Source organism: Ictidomys tridecemlineatus, chromosome X (assembly GCF_052094955.1).
Source record: "Ictidomys tridecemlineatus isolate mIctTri1 chromosome X, mIctTri1.hap1, whole genome shotgun sequence".
Lineage (NCBI taxonomy): Eukaryota > Metazoa > Chordata > Mammalia > Rodentia > Sciuridae > Ictidomys > Ictidomys tridecemlineatus.
In genome coordinates, this window is record NC_135493.1 from 78323504 (window position 1) to 78340255 (window position 16752).

The following is a 16752-nucleotide window of genomic DNA, read 5'->3' on the forward strand; positions in this document are numbered from 1 at the left end:
AATGCGAGCCCAGGATTGCCAAATCTGGTCTTCAAGAGAAAAGAAATACTGATTTTTAAAATGTTAATCCTCTTAATTTAAAAAAAAATGGCTGGATTTTAAACCCTGTAGAAGGCAAACAGAACACATAGGTAGCTTGAATTGACACTTAAGTGTGTATTCACTATAGATAATGCCCAGTGTCTGGGAGGTAAGCAAAAGTTCACTTCTTACCAGAGTAGCTACTAAAAACAAAAAGAGTTGTACACACTATGATGTCAGGGAACATCACTATGGTTGCTAGTGGTGGTATTGAATATTAGAAATAAATTTTAGAAAGGTATCATGTGGTCTGAACCTTGAAGTCTAAGAAACATGCAGATAGATGGAGAGGAGAGAGGAATAAGAGAAATTCAAGTTAAGGAGTGTATATAATATAAGTAAAAATGTAAAGGCACGTGACATATTTTGATAATAAATAGAAGGTTCATGCCTGAAAATAAAGGATGTTCCCAATTGTGAAGAACCTTGACCCACAAGCTGAATAGTTTTTTCAGAAAATGTTAACAAATAACCTCAATTTAGGGTTTATATTACCAAATCACTGACCTGCTTTTCTTTAGCCTTCAGCTTAAAACCACTGCCAATTTCTTTTTCTCAAAATGTTTTATAATACCCATGCAAGCAACCTTCTATATGTAAATCATTCTGCCAAGTGCTTTGGGAAATAAGAAAAGAAAAATTATGTAGTATAGGGTTTATGGAGATAATTATGGGGTTTCTGTGTGTATGAATGTGAAAGAACTACCAATAAACAAGTCCTTTTGTTAGCTGGGGTTGTGACTCAATGGTAAAGCGCTGCCTAGCATGTGTCAAGCCCTAGATTTCATCCCACAGGGGGTCGGACTTTTTAAAAATTCTACCCTTCCCCCACCTACTGTTTATCTCACCTCTTCACCTTCCATCCCTTTATCCTTTTTTTCCTGCACAATCAACAGGCTCAACTTCCCCAGCAATATTTGTATTTATGCACTGGAAGGATGAGAAAACATATTTTTATTTATGGTGTCCCCTTAGAAGAAAGCATACTTGAGTTACAACTACATTCCAGGGCAAATGTTGAAAATCAACCCAAATTTACATAAATGGGACTTATATCAATGTTTCTGCTTGATTTGTTTTTCTCAGAAGAAAAAAATATCTTTGGAAATGCATAGGCAAACATAATTTTTTGGAAGGAAAATTAGTAAGGGAGCATGTCCATAAAACATAATAGTAGAGTTGTTGCTGTTCAATAAAGATTCTTATAATGAATCATAAAAATGCAAGATGTAAAGTGTGTGTGTGTGTGTGTGTGTGGTCGAGCTCCAAACTCTAACAATAAATGAAGTTAATTCCTCCTGCAATGAGTTTGAATTTCATCGTTTCTTTCCCCTGTCTAGCTCATTAGCTACAATTTCAAAAATAAAATGAGTCAGTGCTTCATGGCTTGCAAGCAAAGGCAGCACTCTGCTTTGGGGAAATTCCATCACAGTAGTTAACTTCTCTTTATGTCTTTCTTCTGCCATATTTAAAAATCATCACATTTCTGATGAAGGCCACATGGTGGCCTTGGTTAGCAAGCAAAATGTCAGCAGGTTTCTTTTAGCTATAGGAACCCAACCTGGGATGAGCTCAAATGATTCACAGGTGGTACCATGAGGTAACCAGAGTAGGTCAGAGAAACACCCAGGAAGCACTCCAAGACTAGGCATTGCTTCTCCTTTTTGCAAAAATTGCTGCAGTTGACTTTAAGCTTTTGAGGCTGAGCCCATTGCTTTAGTCTAGTTTTGGTCTAATTCTGAGACTGTTTCAGCAGATTTATTTCATTAGCCTCAAGTGAAAATCACCTTTCCATGATGCCCACCCACTCCATAGGATTTAAATAGGTACAGTGTGTTGGAAGGGGGAAATAAAAATCAAACAGGTTAATTGGTCATATCAGGTATGAAAAAAATTTCTTTTTCAGGGTTCAACCATCTTTTTGCTTAGTAATTCATTATAGAAACAGAGAGAGCAAATAAGGATAAAGATTTAGTGCTCCTCTAGGGAATAACAGAAAGAGTAAATAAAGATAGTGCTAAATTGGTAAGGCATCTTCTAAAGATACCAAGGTGGTTGGAAGTGCATGAAATCTTAAACATGCCAGTACATTCCTGGAAATGTAATGTGTAATTTAAAGCCTCAAAAGCACATTTTAGGAGTGTGAGCAAATTTAGGAAAATGTTTAACACAGTCTGTCTGAATCATGAAGCTATCCTAAACATAAGCAGAATAGGCAAGATCTACCTATGTAGTCTGATTTGAAGACCATGGTTCCATACTTGCCTCTTTCACATCCCACCCTTCTCTCCTACAAGGCTCAAATGCCCACAGTTTAAATTATTCTCCTGGGTCAGATAATAAGAGGGTTGTTACTAAGTGAAATGTAACATATTGCTGGATAATAATGGAAACTTCTAGCCCTTTTCTATATGTGAGTATGAATTTTTGACCAGTTGACTACCATGAGAAGTCTTTCTCTTGGACTGGAGAGTATGGGATAAGTAGTAGGATAGGAAAGGGTATGAGGAGTTAGAGTCCTGAATTCCAAGCAGCAGTGTTAGCAGTATTAATGAGACCTGATAAAGGGAGATTCCTATAGGAGTATGAACCACCAAAAAATAGCTGGAAAATCAAAAAGGCAAGAAAGCCCAAAAGATAAAGTCATCTACTTTACTGGTAGCACCTCAGGTTAGGACATTTCAAGACTTCAAGGCAGAGATGTGTTCAACTTAAAGTTTTAGGTATTACTTCTTTATCATTACCTCCTCTTCTTTATAGCTCTATAGACTATAAGCACCTATAGATCTCATGCATACAACTGAGAGACTAAATATACAGACAATGGCCAGAGTATATATAAAATTAGAACTCTGATCCACAACCTGCAGCAACATGCCTAGGAAACCAAATTATCATTTACAGCAATCAATTATGTTAGCGTTTTGACACTCTAACCAAAATACCTGACAAGAACAACTTAGAGAAGGAAAATTTTATTTTGGCTCATGATTTCAGAAGCATCAGTCCATAATCAGTTGGCTCCATTGTTCTGACCCTGAGGTGAAGCAGAACATCATGGTGGAAGGGTATGGATCAGTATATGCATCAGTATATGTATGGATCAGTATATGTATGACAACAGAAGGCAGAGAGATAGAGAGGTAGGGGACAGGGACAAAATATTGTCCCCATAGGCATGTCCCCAGTGACCCACTTCCTCCAACTAAATACAATTTCCCAGTAGTCCATTTAGCTATCAATGGATTAATCCACTGATGAGATCAGAAACCTAATCATTGCCCCAAATCCCCACCTCTGAACTTTGCTCCATTGGGAATCATGTTTCCAACACATGAACTTTTGGGGGGACATTCCAGATCCAAACCACAGCACCAACCCAAGATGCCAAATATCTATTTGTCAGACTTGTAGAAATTCAGACAGCTATCTCTAGTAACCAATCCAGGAAGCAAAACAATAACCTCCAGAATTATGGGTCCCAAATGGCCAGAACTTGTTTAATAAGTGACGGCCTCCCTAATTTGAAGGAGGTTTCCAACTTAGTGCCAACAAAAGAAAGCCAAGTTTGCATCTCTAACCTATCACGTAGGATGTTCCACTCCTAGTTAGCATACCTACAGTTTCCCCCTGCCAACAGCCTCTAATCAAGGCACACCTGAAGCTTTATATTTTTCCACTGTAAAACCTGCCCACTCCTCTGCCTGCCTTTTGAGTCTGCCAAAATGCAAATGATGGTGGTTGACTAACTTTCAATAGTAAGCTCTGAATAAACTGCATTTGTTTTTACTCATTTGGTTTGTCTTACTTTATTTCTACACTGCTTCAGAGGTTCTGAATCCATCCGCCAGAATAATCTTCTCAAAACAAAAACGTTACATCATTCCCTAAAGACCTAATAAGAGCATGCTACAGGGACACTGCTACATCGATGTTCATAGCAGCACAATTCACGATAGCAAGATTGTGGAACCAACCTAGATGCCCTTCAATAGATGAATGGATAAAAAAAATGTGGCATTTATACACAATGGAGTATTACTCTGCATTAAAAAATGACAAATTCATAGAATTTGGAGGGAAATGGATGGCACTAGAACAGATTTTGCTAAGTGAAGCTAGCCAAGCCCTAAAAAACAAATGCCAAATGACTCCTTTGATATAAGGGGAGTAACCAAGGACAGGGTAGGGACGAAGAGCTTGAGAAGAAGATTAACATTAAACAGGGATGAGAGGTGGGAGGGAAAGGGAGTGAGAAGGGAAATCGCATGGAAATGGAAGGTGATCCTCAGGGTTATACAAAATTACATATAAGAGGAAAGGAGGGGTAAGACAAGATAATACAAGTGGTAGAAATGATTTACAGTAGAGGGGGTAGAGAGAGAAAAGGGGAGGGGAGGGGAGGGGAGGGGAGGGGAGGGGGGATAGTAGAGAATAGGATAGACAGCAGAATACATCAGACACTAGAATGGCAATATGTAAATCAATGGAAGTGTAACTGATGTGATACAGCAATCTGTATACGGGGTAAAATTGGGAGTTCATAACCCACTTGAATCAAACAGTGAAATATGATATATTAAGAACTATGTAGTGTTTTGAACGACCAACAACAACAACAAAAAAAAGGACTGGGGATGTGGCTCAGTGGTTAATCACCTCTGGGTTCAATCCATAGTACCAAAAAATATAACTTAGGGGCTGTGGTTGTAGCTCAGTGGTAGGAGCGCTTGCCTAGCACTTTAAAAAGATAAGGGCTAGGGATGTAGCTCTGGGGTAAAGTGCCTTTGTGTTAGATCTCCAGTACAACAAAACAATCCAGATACTTTTATATCAAAATTAATGCTAAGTAAAGCCAAGTTACTTGACCTTTTGTCTGTTAACAGACAAAATGTTCCTCAAGTATGCTTTAAGATGCTTTTGTCCATTTTTATAGCATTTATCCTCAACTTTCATCACTGGAAGAATACATAGAAACTTCAGTGCATACACATTAGGAAAAACACTCGTGGTCAGGGAGATGAAGGGCTTTATAAATGGTGGATGGAAACTCTATATCTTTCTGTTTCCATGTGGTTCTCCAACCATAGAGCTCTGTGAAGCATATGTCAGAATTGGGAAAATCATTTCCTTACATGTTAGCATGGTGTTCCTCTAATACTGAATTTGAACTGTCCAATGACTGAGGTACCAGAGATAAGCGTTTAAGAGCTTTGAGGTAGTGTTCTGAGAATATATCTTTTTTTAAAGAGGAGAGAGAGAGAGAGAGAGAGAGAGAGAGAGAGAGAGAGAGAGAGAGAGAGAGAGAGAGAATTTTTAAAATATTTATTTATTTATTTATTTTAGTTTTCGGTGGACACAACATCTTTATTTGTATGTGGTGCTGAGGATCGAACCCAGCGCCCTGTGCATGCCAGGCAAGCGCATTACCGCTTGAGCCACATCCCCAGCCCCAAGAGAATATATCTTTTTAAAAAAGATTGTTATAAAGATGGACATAATATCTATTTATTTTATTTATTTTTATGTGGTGCTGAGGATAGAACCCAGTGGCTCACATGTGTGAGGCAACTACTCTACTGCTGAGATATAGCCCAAGCCCCCCTGAGAATATATCTTTATGTTCCTGAATAATTTTCTCCATTCATGGAACACATGGTTTCTGTATAATAAATCTCAGAGGCTAGTTGAGGTTCCAGGTTCCTGAGCCCTGTGTAACTTTCCAGAAAGTTTCATTTTAATGCCAAGAATAAACTTTATTTTCAAAACTGTTCCTTTACAAAAAAAGGCTGTGAAGATAATAGAGTTCCCACATATCCAGCACCTAGTTTCTCCTAGGATGAGCTTCTTACATTAATTCAGCATATTCATTACAATTAATTAATGATGTTGATACATTATTATTATTATTATCTAGAGTTCATACATTATTCAGATTTCTTCTCCTTTTCTAGTTACAACGCATTAAACTTCATCATCATGTTTCCTTAGACTTTTTTTAAATGATGGGGATCAAATCCAGTGCTTCACACATGCTAGCTACCACTAAGCTATACCCCCAGCCCTCCTTAGATTCCTTCTGATTATGACAGTTTCTCATATTCTCCTTGTTTTTGATGGCATTTTTGAGGCATCTTGATCTAGAATTTTGTATGATATCCCTCCATGGGGAGTGTATGATTTTTTTTTCCTCGGGATTGATTAATTTGGTGTCATAAGTTCAGAGAAAACCACAGAGGTAAAGTGCCATTCTCCTCAGGTTACAGCAAGAGCACATACAATTAATATTAGCTATCACTGTTGATATTGACCCTGATTACCCAGCTGAGGTAGGGTTTTGTCAGATTTCTCCACTGTGAAATTATTCTTTATTAACATTTCAACACTGTACATTATAGAAGGAAGTTACCATGAGAAGACCACACTAAAGAAGATGGGATTTATGCCACACCTGTATGATGGTAGAGTGTTTTAGTCAGCTATTTTGCTGCTGCAACTAAAAGACCTGACCAGAACAACTGTAGAGGAGGAATGGTTTATTTAGGGGCTCACAGTTTCAGAGGTCTCAGTTCATAAGTGGCTGGCTCCATTCCTCAGGGCTCAAGGTGAGGCAGGATATGACGGCAGAAGAGTGTGGTGAAGAGAACCAGCTCATATGATGATCAGGAAGCAGAGAGTGACTCTACTCTTCAGATACAAAATACTTAAACCACAGCCACACCCCCAATCAACCACTTCCTCCTAACCCCACCTGCCTCTAGTTGCCACTCAGTTAATCCCATCAGGGATCAATTCACTGATTAGATAAGGCTATAACTGAAACATTTCTTCTCCAAATTTTGCATTGTTTCACACGTGAGCTTTTGGGGGACATCACATCTAAACCATAACATAGAGTATCTACTAAATTATATGGAATTCTTGTGCACTATAGATTTATTCAATTATTTATTCATATCAGTATGGTGTCATTGTATTTACTTTGCACTGTGCAACATAATTGAATACTACTTTATTTTCTTGCTCGGAAAATTCCAACTTTGTCCATTGAAAACTCTTTCAGTTGGTTCCTGTATCCTTTGACATAACACCAACATTGTGGACCCTTTTCTGATCCTTATTTTGTAGCACTATAAGATACTTCAGTATCACCTTGTATATTTCCTACCCCAGTTCTGAAATCAACCCATGGATCTTTATAGCACAAAGACTAAAGGAGCTCTAGTTTCTTCTATTGGAGAATGTTATTAAAACCAAAATCTGGTGCTGAATATGCTCATTCTAGCTACTGCTGTGTTTATTCTTTTAGGCCTTCTCAGCTGACATATCAAGAAAATATATGTGTTTACTAATTTGCAAATACACATATGTATAAAATATTTCTATATGTAACAGTTTATATCTATTTCAAGCTAAATATGAGTTCATATTGATATCTCCAGCTCTAATTCATTACCATATGGATCATTCTTGCCTTCCCCTTTTGCTTATTTACAAATTCTTACTCTACTCCAACATGAAAAATCTGACTCCTACCATCCACCATCCATTTACTTAATTATTCACTTCTAGTATATCTGTATAGCAGTATCAGAACTGTTAACCCATACTTTCATAGGAAATAGCTTTATCAACTACAGGACAGTACTTTTGAATAGTTTCTTTTGCCTTTACCGTTACTGACTCCACTCATTTCTACAGTTACTTAGATCAGTGCCTTTTTTCCCCATTCCCTTCATTGATGTTTCATATGTTTATAACATTGTTAGTTTGTGTTGTCACACTCTGCATCACATTATGGAATCCCCAACCTCCTAAATGATGCTTTCTTGAATATATTAAGCTTCAGTCTTTGTGCTATAAGGTTCTATGGGCTTCTAAAAATGCATAGTATTGTATACTTATATAGTATAATTCAGAATTTCTCAAAAGTCTGAGTTTCACCAATACGTTTTCCTCCCTGCCCCTAATAACCAGAGATACATTTTTGCCTTTTCCAGAATACCATGTAATTGGCATCATACACTATACATAGAGTCTTCAGACTGCTTTTTTCACTTACCACACACATTTAAGATTAATCCATGTTCTTGCATGACTGCTAGTTCCTTTTATTTCATCACTGAATAGAATTTCATTACATGGGTGTGCCACAGTTTTCTTATACATTTATCTATTGAAGAATATTTTGGTTGTTTCCAGTTTTTGGTGATTGTTAATAAAGTTTCTATAAATGTTCACAGGTAGAATTTGTGGACACCTTTATTTTAATTTTATTTTTTTAGTTGTAGATGGACATAATATCTTTATTTATTTTTACGTGGTACTGAGAATCAAACCCAGTGCCTCATACGTGCTAGGCAAGCACTCTACCACTGAGCCACAATCCCAGCCCTTGTGGACACGTTTTTAAATCATGTGATTGTGGATCATATGATATGACTGTTTAGCATTCAATATACTGCCAAATTGTCTTTCAAAATGGCCATATCCCAACTTTTCAATTAAGCAAAGACTAAAATCTTTAACATGTTCTAAGATATAGGATAATTCCTATATCTTTTAACCCGTCTTACATCAGTTTTTCTCTCAAATTTCAAACTTTAGACACACCACAGTTGCCATGCTCCCTCTGTTTCCTGAAAAACCATTTTATTCCCTAGGCTGGAAGTCACTCACTTCACTTCTTCAAATCCTCCCCACCCCAATCTGACTATCTTCCTACTCCTCTGTCACATCATAGATTAAGCATAATTTCCTAGGAGAAGCCTTCACCTCTGTAGGTAGATCATTTATCCATGACATAGGCCCTTATGGTGCCAAGAATCTCTTATTGGTAGTGCTCATTATAGTTATGATATCATATTCATTCAGTTTTTCCCTATTTCCTTTAATAGACTAGAATAAGATTTTTTTCACTATTGTCTTCCAAGCACCAAGCAAAGTGCCTGACATGTAGGAGAGAGGCTTAATATATATACAGTTTTTATTAGATAAACAAATAAATGAATTAGTTAATGGAGTAGAAATTATCAATTACTGCTAAAAGTCATTGGCATAATATTCTTCACATTTACAGATGCCATACAAATTTGTAGACTCAAGGTACTTATGCATTTTTTCAAAATATGACATTTAACATTCTATAAAATAGTAATACTAAACTATAACTGCCCTTGTTCATTTAAAATAAATGCTAAATTTAACTATGGCTCCAAGGGTATTTCAATTATTTATTTACAACAATTATATCAAAGTATGTTTGAGGAAGAACACTGTAGAACAGAATGTTTTTTCAACATGGTACTCCATTTGCCTATTTTTTTTTTTTTGTACCAGGACTGAACCCAGGGGCACTCAATCACTGAGTCACATGCCCAGCTCTTCTATATATTTTATTTAGAGTCAACATCTTGCAAAGTTGCTAGAGCCTCACTAAGTTGCTGAAGCTGGCTTTGAACTTGCAATCCTTCTGCCTCAGCCACTGGGATTACAGCCATGTGCGACCACACCAGCAATTTGCCTGACTTGAAAGAATTCATCAGGTATGAAGGAGGGATAAAATGACATGAAGCATTTATCTAGAATATCTGTCTTAATGAGTTTGCCTTAATCATTATCACTAATTCAAACTAAAATGGAAGGATTGGTTGCTTCCAGTCAATCAATTTTACCATAGCTAAAAACTTAAACGATCTTCTAAAGAACAAAAGCTATTTCAGTCTTAAGCTACATTAATTGAAGTCCTACCATTTTCCCAATTAACCTATATTTATGTACCTTTCAAATTTCTTCTTGTTTCACTCATCATTTCAGAGTAGTCAAAAGATCATATACCCAAAGTATATTAGATTTAGAAATAGAATTAAAATTTGTCTAGTTCAATCACCCACCCACTATATACTTTCTTTAAATGACATTTGTCTCTTAAGGCTCATAATAGCCACAGCAAGAAAAGTGAAGCAGGAGACATCACAATACAAGATCTTAAATTATACTACAGAGTTATAGTAACAAAAATGGCATGGTATTAGCACAAAAGCAGACATGTAGACCAATGGTACAGAATAGAAGACAAAGAGACAAACCCACATAAATACTGTTTTCTCATACTAGACAAAGGAGCAGTAAACATACACTGGAGGAAAGACAGTCTCTTCAACAAATGGTTCTGGAGAAAGTAGATATACATATGTAGCAGAATAAAATTTAACCCCTATCTCTTACCCTGCACAAAAGTCAACCTTAAGTGGTTCAGGGACCTAGGTATAAGACCAGAGACACTGAGCCTACTAGAAGAAAAAGTAGGCCCAAATCTCCATCAGGTTGGTGTAGGAACCGAATTCCTCAACAAGATTCTTAAAGCACAAGAAGTAAAATCAAGAAGCAATAAATGGGATTGTATCAAACTAAAAATCTTCTTCATAGCAAAGGAAACAAAAACATGAAGAGAGAGCTTAGGCTGAGAGAAAATCTTAGAATGGGAGAAAATCTTTGCCACCTGCACCTCAGATAGAGCATTAATCTCCAGGATATATAAAGAACTCAAACAACTTAATACAAAAAAAACCAACAACAATCCAATCAATAAATGGGCAAAGGAACAGAACAGGCACTTCACAGAAGAAATAATAGGATCAGTTAACAAATACATGAAAAATGTACAACATCACTAACAATTAGTGATTATTTGCATTTGCAAGTTAAAACTACACTGAGATTTCATCTCACTCTAGTCAGAATAGCAATTATCAATAATAAAAGTATTAATAAATGTTGGTGAGGATGTGGGGAAAAGGTACACTCATACATTGCTGGTAGGACTACAAATTGGTGCAACCACTCTGGAAAGCAGTATGGAGATTCCTCAGAAAACTTGGAATGGAACCACTATTTGAGCCAGTTATCCCATGCCTCAGCATATACCCAAAAGAATTAAAATCAGCATACTATAGTCATGCAACCATGATCTTAGCCATCAATTCACAATAGCCAAGCTATGGAACCAACTTAGGGGCCCTTTAACAGATAAATGGAAGAAGAAAATGTGGTACATATACACAATGGAATATTAATCAGCCATAAAGAAAAATGAAATTATGGTATTTGCTGGTAAATGGAAGGAACTGGAGATTATCACGCTAAGTGAAATAAGCCAATCCCAGAAAAATCAAAGGCTGAATGTTATCTGGGAGTAGTAGAGGTTCACTTGATTGGATGGGGGTGGGAGGAATGGAGAGGGAATGGGAATGGGAATGGGAAAGATAGTAGAATGAATCAGACATAACTTCCCTTATATTCATATATGAATACACAGCCAGTGTAACTTCACATTATGTACAACCACAAGAATTAATAATTATACTCCATGTATGTATGATATGTCAAAATACATTCTACTTTTATTTGTATAACTAAAAAGAACAGATACAACTTTAAAAAAGAATATTTGCCTCTTGTTATCTCCAGGGATGGGCATTTCACATTCTATTGACACAGTCCATATGAGTACTGGAAATTTCTCATCTATGATAAAGTGATCAAAGTTATAGTAGGAGAGTGTCAAATACAAGGAAATGAGCATGCACCAAACTAACATTGATTAATGTTTTTCAGATTTTACTCAAATATGAATCCTTCTAATTACTCTTACTCGAATTATATTTTCTATCTCATCTACATAGATATTTTGTTGTTTTTTTTTTATCAGCAACAGTAGTATTTTTCTCACATTCTATCCATCTCTAACATAAACTTGCTGTACCATCCAAGGCAACTTAGTTTATTCCTATCCCAAACCTATATCATTTTTTAGAGCACAAGAACATTTTCCAATTTCTCATCACCTAACCTCATCACTTCTAGAAATCTATATTCCTCACTTCTTTAAGCCCAGGTTAGAATTTATTCTTCTCCAGGAAGCCTTCTTTGACTATCCCTTCCCACTACAATCTTTAAAATTGATAAGATAATGCTTCACTGACCACAAACCTACCTGTTCTAGTCTTTGTATTTTCTCTCTACTGTTTGAATGCTGCAGTAAGCATAGGTTAGCATCTCTGTCAGCATAATTTAAGCACCAAAGGTTACAAAGATCTTTGAAAATTTGGAGGGAAGAGAAAAGACCATGAATTGAAGAAGTAGGAAAATCTTTGTGGAGAAAACATCATTCAAGCTAGGCCTCAATGCTGGCCATACTTTGAAAGTTGGAAATACCAGGAGAAGACATTTTGGGTTAAAAAATAGCTAAAATAATGACACATAGAAAAGAAAGGGAAGGATGTATGTGAGGAACTGCATCTGTGACCAGAACAAAAATTCATGAAAGGGTGGTGAAAAGTAAAACTAGAGAGTTATGCAGGGTCTGCTTCATGGAGGACCTTGCTTATTATTCCAAAGAGTTGGGACTTTGTTTTGTAGATGACAGGGAGCCATTATTTAAAAAGGAACGAAATGACTTCATCAGTTTTATTTTTAGCACATAATAAGATAACTAACATTAATCATCTTCCTCCTCCTTCTTCATTTTCAGCTGAAGTCTCACTGTTGCCCAGACCAGTCTTGAAATCCTGGGCTCAAGTGAATCTCCTAACTCAGCTTCCTATATAGCTGGAACTACAGGCATGTGCCACCATACCAGCTAAAACACTTTAGAGCTATAATTTGAGATGGTAGAGAAAGTACCTTTGTTGGGGGACATTCTTGGTCACTTTCACATCTTATTTTCTTTTAATTTTATTGGTACACAATAATTATACAGAATAGTGACTTTCATTGTGGCATATTCATACATACACATAACATTATTTGATCAATTTTATTCCCCAGTACCTTCCCTTACCCTCCTGACCTCCCTCCCCGTGATTCATTTCCTCTACCCTACTGGTTTCCCTTCTATTTGTTTTAATGGGATTCCATTTCTTTTCTTTTTCCCCCTCTTACTTTCATATATGAGACAAAATGTACAAACCTTGACTTTCTGAGTCTGGCTTATTTTACTTAATATGACCCTCTCTAGTTCCATCCATTTTTCACCAAATGGCATAATTCTGTTCTTTATGACTGAATCAAACTCCATTGTGTATATATACCACATTTTCTTATTTATTAATCTGTTGCTGTATATCTAGGCTGGTTTCATAATTTGACTCTTGGGAGTTGTGCTGTTATACGATGGATATGCATATATTGCTATAGTATACTGACTTTAGGATTTTTGAATAAACACAGAGGAATGGTATAGCTAGATCAGACAGTGGTTCCATTCCTAGTCTTTTTGGAGAAACCTTTATTGTGATTTCCAGAGACACTGCCACATTTTCAATACTGATGTCTTATGAGATTGGCAATTTGGCAAGGGAGTAATAAGAATCAGAATAATAGTAACAACAATGGACTTGTTGAAAGCTTGCCACATGCCAAACATTAGTCTAGTTGTTCCAAACTCTATAATAATATTACTATTATTCCCATTTTATATATGATAAAACTGAGGCTCAATGAGTTTAAAAGTTTCCCCAGGGTCAGGTAGGTAATTGGATTTGCATATGAACCTATGCAGCATGACACCAAGGCCTATGCTCTTAAGCATCACAGCATTTGACTCTTGAGAGCTAGGTAGCTACTAAAGCAGAGCAATTTAACTGAGAGGTCTTCTAAATCAATTTGCAGAACTCTCTTACCAAATGATGAAACTGAGAATGGGAAGATAAAGAACATCTTGTTCTAGTTCACAAAGTTCACAAATAAAAGTGCTTGATTAGAACATAGGCCACTTGATTTCCACCTCAGTGTTCACTCCATTATACTATGTTACTCTTTAAGCAAAAGTGAAGGCTGGATATCTCTTCAATACCAAGGCTATGGTTTTTCAAGAAAGTGTATTCAAATGCAAAATCCCTAAAATCTAAATGAAAAATTCCACAGTGAAGGTCTTCTTTTGTATGTATATGCATTTTTTTAAAAAATATTTTTAGATGTTGATGGACCTTTATTTTATTTATTTACTTTTATGTGGTGCTGAGAATCGAACCCAGTGCCTCACACGTGCTAAGCAAGCATTCTACCACTGAGCCATAACCCCAGCCCACGTGCATGTATTTTTATGAGGAATTGAAACTGGTAATAGAGATGCAGGTGAAAGGCCCCAATTTTGGGAAGCAAAGAATCTCTCCAGATAGGGATTTCCCCTCACAAGCCCCAGGTGAATTTTCTCCTTTCTTATCCCCTAAGAATAAGGGTGTTCTAAGCACGTGACTTCTGTTTTCTACAAATTCTGAAGCAGCTGCCTGTTTGCTTTAGAGTACAACTCTAGATGTTAAGCTCAATCAATCTCAAAGGCAATAAATTTTTTTCAGGCAGAATTCCTGGAACAGTTGCTTATTCCACTCAAATCTCCTGTATATTGCCATTGCAAAACACCACCAAAATTCTTGATAAATAAGGGGCTAGGAATTCTCTTAGACCTCTCATCTTCTCCTGCTAGATCATACGTGGGTAAATATTTTATCTTCCTAGCACAGTTGTCACATTCTTGACTTTTCAAGGTTTAAAAGTAATGATAGACATCTCAAAAAGGACCTTAGCTGAGAAAAAAATTGTCCTAATAATTTCTGGCTCCGGTGATCCTCCTTAAACTTTGCTAAACACAAAATAATTTGGGCTGCATATAAAATTTCTATGTCTTATTCCCTCAAATTTCTTTTTTTTTGTACTGGGCATTAAAACCAGGGGTGCATAACCACCGAGCCACACCCCCAGTCCGTTTTTTTTAAATTATTATTTTATTTAGAGACAGGGTCTCACTGAGTTGCTTAGGGTTGCCCTAAATTTATGAGGCTGGCTTTGAACTTGTGATCCTCCTGCCTCAGGCTCCTGAGCTTCTGGGATTACAGGCGTGTGCACTGTGCCTGGCTTCCCCTGAATTTCTTATTCAGTCAATCTGGGCTCAGAGTCAAAAATTATTGTTCACAAGTACCACCTGTCATTTCATTGTGCAGCCAAGTTTGAAAACTGCTGGTCTATGGTTTGCATGTTGAAGAGGAATGGTACAGGAATTCTGAGAGGCACTGTGACTGAAATCATGGGTAGACACATGCTTTTACGTGGGCTTGGAAAATTTCTTTTCTCTGAATTTGTTCTTGGAGTTTTAGCTGCTTTCTTTCAACTTGCTCCACTCTTGGAATACCTCTTATTGGTTCAGCCAAAACAATGAGCTGGGCTCAGTATTGGTGCAAGCACTAGATTACCAATCTCTCTAAATTGCCCACATATTCCCACCTATACTGGGGCTCCATAAAGAATTGATCTGTCTTATAAATGGTGGTTAAACGGAATTGTTCAAGCCATTTTATAGTTATGATGCACAGTATAACTTAAATAAATGCTTCTATCAAAGTATTCCTTCGGTATAATGTGTAGAGTTTGCTGCCCCCGATGAGCAAAAAAGTATTTATCTTGGGCTTATTTGAATGATTAGGATGAGATTCAATGCTCATATCTTATCAGGTCACTTACCTCCAGTGCTATTTCACCCTTTTAGAGTGAGTCACATGCAGGGAGTGTGAGCATCACACTCTGCCTTACCCTTCATCTGTTCACACATATTTATTTACTAATGTTATCTTAAGAGTTATGAGATAGTAAAGTGAAATTTTGCTCTTCATCTACTAAATGATTGTAAACTCAAGTTTTTCATCAAAATTCCATTATTTTAATGTTTCTGACCAACTCTAAAAATAGAAATAATTGATTTGTCATTGATGAAAGCCTACTGACCCAGTTTTATACCTAAAGTAATCAAATTTTGCAGGAGAAAATGCTAGAAGTGTGAAAGATGGAGTTTTATCTATTTTTCTCCAAGGTTATTGCGCATATAGATGAAAATATGTGTGAACATGACAGAATAATACTCTCCATTAAATTAGCACAAAACTGAAGGACCTTCAAGCTGGAGGATCTGAAGAGGTCTTGTGGAACAGAATTTCTCATACTTTAATGCACATTGGAGTCATCTGAAATCTAGACACTAGCTATTCACTAGCTATTCACTGGTCCCTGAACCAGCAGCATTAACATCACCTAGAAGGTTATTAATAGTACAGCTTCTTACATTAGACCTGATAAAACATAATATACATTTTAACAAGATCTCTACATCTGACCCAATGGTTCTTGAAGTGTGGTCCCAAGAATGACATCAGCATCATGTAGATAGTTGTCACAAATTCATCTTGGGTCTCACTCTAGATCTTCCAAATAAAAACTCTTAGAGTAAGGCCTAGAATTTGTCATAAGACTCCCTTCAGGTGATTATAATGTACCTGCAAGTGTGAGGATCACTCTAGACCATTCCTCTACTTTCAAGCAATATTGGTTTTTGCTGTCTTAGAAGATCAGGGCTTTCAGAATGGAAGATTCTAACAGTTTTAGAAAGCTCCCTTCCTCCTATTTACTGAAAAATTTTGTGCTGCCCTCTCTCTTCCTTGAGCCCTCAGTATCTTAAAGTTATTATGATTTTGTATTTTTATTATTATGCTGATGATATTGTGCTGTTTAAAGTTATATTTAGTCACATTATCTGATGTAATCTACTTAACCTTCTGAAGGAGTTCTTTTTACTACTCATTCTAATGAGAAACTGAAGTTTAGGAAAGTTAATAACCTCCTTAA

General features: G+C 36.6%; 1 protein-coding gene across 11 annotated transcripts in view; it reads right to left on the reverse strand.

The window, feature by feature from the left end:
• Window positions 1–16752, reverse strand: part of LOC110599405 (coiled-coil domain-containing protein 43) — a 181515-nt gene that overhangs the window by 33708 nt on the left and 131055 nt on the right. The window contains exon 1 of one of the 11 annotated variants that reach the window (XM_078034729.1): window positions 6634–6649. The exons of the other annotated variants lie outside the window; for them this stretch is intronic. The gene's annotated coding sequence lies outside the window, so the exon portion shown is untranslated. Of the gene's footprint in view, window positions 1–6633; window positions 6650–16752 lie in introns of those variants that run through there. 11 annotated transcript variants of the gene reach the window in all.